This window comes from Chrysemys picta, unplaced genomic scaffold, assembly GCF_011386835.1.
Source record: "Chrysemys picta bellii isolate R12L10 unplaced genomic scaffold, ASM1138683v2 scaf714, whole genome shotgun sequence".
NCBI classification, from domain to species: domain Eukaryota; kingdom Metazoa; phylum Chordata; order Testudines; family Emydidae; genus Chrysemys; species Chrysemys picta.
Window position 1 is genome coordinate 17,501 of NW_027053421.1, and position 3,664 is coordinate 21,164.

General features: G+C 70.5%; 1 non-coding gene across 1 annotated transcript; it reads left to right on the top strand.

The window, feature by feature from the left end:
• The first annotated feature begins 2,689 nt into the window (after nucleotides 1–2,689).
• Nucleotides 2,690–2,808, top strand: LOC135979190 (5S ribosomal RNA). The gene has a single exon (XR_010596514.1). It is a non-coding gene; the product is annotated as a 5S ribosomal RNA (ribosomal RNA).
• The last annotated feature ends 856 nt before the right edge of the window (nucleotides 2,809–3,664 follow it).

Here is a 3,664-nt window from a genome sequence, read left to right on the forward strand (position 1 = left end):
TTTTTTTTTTTTTCTTCCCCCAGACCGCTTCCTCCGGGTTGACCCGGTGGCCGAGCGTCTCGCCGTCCCCGGACGCGGCGAGGGACTGCCTCCCGGCCGTCAGGATCGGGCCCACGGAAGTCTGATTTTAAAAAAAATTGGCCGACGCCACCGCGGAGGGCTACCCGGGCACCCCGGGCCCCGGAGCCGGAAAAGGGAAAAAAAGGATCGGGCCCACTAGAGACATGGACCCGGCCGCCAAGCAAGCCGCCCTGGGCTGACCCTCCCCGGCCGCAGCGAGGGACTGCCTCCCGGCCGACAGGATCGGGCCCCTGGAAGTCTGGGGGTGGGGGGGGGGAAATCGCCCCACGCCTCCGAGGAGGGCTGCCCGGGCGGGCCTGGCCCCGGAGCTCGGAAAAAAAAAAAGGATCGGGCCCACTAGAGACATGGACCAGGCCGCCCTGGGCTCACCTTCCCCGGCCGCAGAGAGGGACTGCCTCCCGGTCGACTGGATCGGGCCCCTGGAAGTCTGGAAAAAAGAATGGAACCTGACGCCTCCGAGGAGGGGGCGCCCAGGGAAGGAGGGAGATCCGGGTTGACCTGCTGACCGGACGGGAAAGAGGCCACCGGGCGTCCCCCCCCCCTTAAAACCTAGGGGTTGACCTGGTGGCCGGAAAGCGAACCGGCCAGCAGGTGAACCCTTTCGATTCCACGGGTTGACCTGGTGGCCGGGAAGCGAACCGGCCAGCAGGTGAACCCGTTCGATTCCACGGGTTGACCTGGTGCCCGGGAGGGGACTCTGAAAATTTTTCAGCCCTTTCGACTCGGGGTTGACCTGGTGGCGGAGAGGGGACTCGCACGGCAGGCAAGCCGCCCTGGGCTCACCCTCCCCGGCCGCAGCGAGGGACTGCCACCCGGCCGACTGGATCGGGCCCCTGGAAGTCTGGAAAAAAGAATGGAACCTGACGCCTCCGAGGAGGGGGCGCCCAGGGAAGGAGGGAGATCCGGGTTGACCTGGTGACCGGACGGGAAAGAGGCCACCGGGCGTCCCCCCCCCCCCCCTTAAAACCTAGGGGTTGACCTGGTGGCCGGAAAGCGAACCGGCCAGCAGGTGAACCCTTTCGATTCCACGGGTTGACCTGGTGGCCGGGAAGCGAACCGGCCAGCAGGTGAACCCGTTCGATTCCACGGGTTGACCTGGTGCCCGGGAAGCGAACCGGCCAGCAGGTGAACCCGTTCGATTCCACGGGTTGACCTGGTGCCCGGGAAGCGAACCGGCCCGCAGGTGAACCCGTTCGATTCCACGGGTTGACCTGGTGCCCGGGAGGGGACTCTGAAAATTTTTCAGCCCTTTCGACTCGGGGTTGACCTGGTGGCCGAGAGGGGACTCGCACGGCAGGCAAGCCGCCCTGGGCTCACCCTCCCCGGCCGCAGCGAGGGACTGCCACCCGGCCGACTGGATCGGGCCCCTGGAAGTCTGGAAAAAAGAATGGAACCTGACGCCTCCGAGGAGGGGGCGCCCAGGGAAGGAGGGAGATCCGGGTTGACCTGGTGACCGGACGGGAAAGAGGCCACCGGGCGTCCCCCCCCCCCCTTAAAACCTAGGGGTTGACCTGGTGGCCGGAAAGCGAACCGGCCAGCAGGTGAACCCTTTCGATTCCACGGGTTGACCTGGTGGCCGGGAAGCGAACCGGCCAGCAGGTGAACCCGTTCGATTCCACGGGTTGACCTGGTGCCCGGGAGGGGACTCTGAAAATTTTTCAGCCCTTTCGACTCGGGGTTGACCTGGTGGCCGAGAGGGGACTCGCACGGCAGGCAAGCCGCCCTGGGCTCACCCTCCCCGGCCGCAGCGAGGGACTGCCTCCCGGCCGACAGGATCGGGCCCCTGGAAGTCTGAGGGGGGGGAAATCGCCCCACGCCTCCGAGGAGGGCTGCCCGGGCGGGCCTGGCCCCGGAGCTCGAAAAAAAAAAAAAGGATCGGGCCCACTAGAGACATGGACCAGGCCGCCCTGGGCTCACCCTCCCCGGCCGCAGCGAGGGACTGCCTCCCGGCCGACTGGATCGGGCCCCTGGAAGTCTGGGGGGGGAAAAAATGGAACCTGACGCCTCCGAGGAGGGGGCGCCCAGGGAAGGAGGGAGATCCGGGTTGACCTGGTGACCGGACGGGAAAGAGGCCACCGGGCGTGCCCCCGTTAAAACCCCTAGGGGTTGACCTGGTGGCCGGAAAGCAAACCGGCCAGCAGGTGAACCCTTTCGATTCCACGGGTTGACCTGGTGCCCGGGAAGCGAACCGGCCAGCAGGTGAACCCGTCCGATTCCACCGGTTGACCTGGTGCCCGGGAGGGGACTCTGAAAATTTTTCAGCCCTTTCGACTCGGGGTTGACCTGGTGGCCGAGAGGGGCCTCGCACGGCAGGCAAGCCGCCCTGGGCTCACCCTCCGCGGCCGCAGCGAGGGACTGCCCCCCCACCCCCCGGCTGACAGGATCGGGCGCACTGGAAGTCCGGGACAATATTTTCCCCGACGCCGGGGAGGGCGGGCGGAGGGGCTCTGGCGGCTAGCCCGGGCCCCGGAGCTCGAAAAGGAAAAAAGGACCGGGCCCGCGAGAGACGGGGGCCCTGCCGCAGGGGGGGGCAGTCCGACCGGGGCTCACCGTGCGGCAGGCCCGGGCGTCGGCAGGGGAAAGCGGGCGAGGAGGCGCGGGGCCGGGTGCCTACGGCCATACCGGACCGAACGCCCCCGATCCCGTCCGATCTCGGAAGGTAAACCGTCCCGGGCCTGGCTAGTACTTGGATGGGTGACCGCCTGGGAATCCCAGGTGCCGTAGGCAGCTTTTCCCGGTCCGAGTCAGCTCTCTCTCCTTTTCTGGGGGGGGAAGGAGAGGGGGGGACGGGCCGGAAAGCCCCTCGTCGCTCCTGCCGAGTCGGAGGTCGCGGCCGCAGGTCACGGGTCTGGGCGCCTGGGGTCCGGCTCCCCACCCACCCGGCTTCCTCCGCGGAGGACCCCCCCGGGCCACCGAAGCCGCTGGGGGAGACCCCGGGCATGGGGCGGACTGGCCCGGACCCTCCCGGCCGCCGGCCCGCAGGTCCGCCCCGAATCCCCCCCCCGCGGCCACCCAGGCCAGGCCTGGCCAGGCGGGACGGACGGCGGGTGTCCAGCGCCCAGCGGCTTCCTCCAGCGGGGACCCACGGACCCCAAAGCCGCAGGGGGAGACCCCGGGCCCGGGCCCGACTCGCTCGGACCCCCTGCGCCCGACGCCGGCTCGCGGGACCGCCCCGAATCCCCCCGCGGCCACCCAGGCCAGGCCTGGCCAGGCGGGACGGACGGCGGGTGTCCAGCTCCCAGTGGCTTCCGCCAGCGGGGACCCACGGACCCCAAAGCCGCAGGGGGAGGCCCCGGGCCCGGGACGGACTCGCTCGGACCCCCCGCCTCCCCTGCGCCCGGCCCCCGGCCCGCGGGACCGCCCCGAATCCCCCCGCGGCCATCCAGGCCAGGCCTGGCCTGGCGGGCCGGTGTGCAGCTCCCCCGGGCTTCCTCCCCCGACGACCCGCGCCCCCCTGCGCCGCAGGCGGAGACCCCGGCCCCGGGGCGGACCGGCCCGGGCTCGCTCGAGCCCCCTGCGCCCGGCCCGCAGGACCGCCCCCCCGAATCCCCCGGGAGAGGCCCGGCCTGCACGCCACTGACGA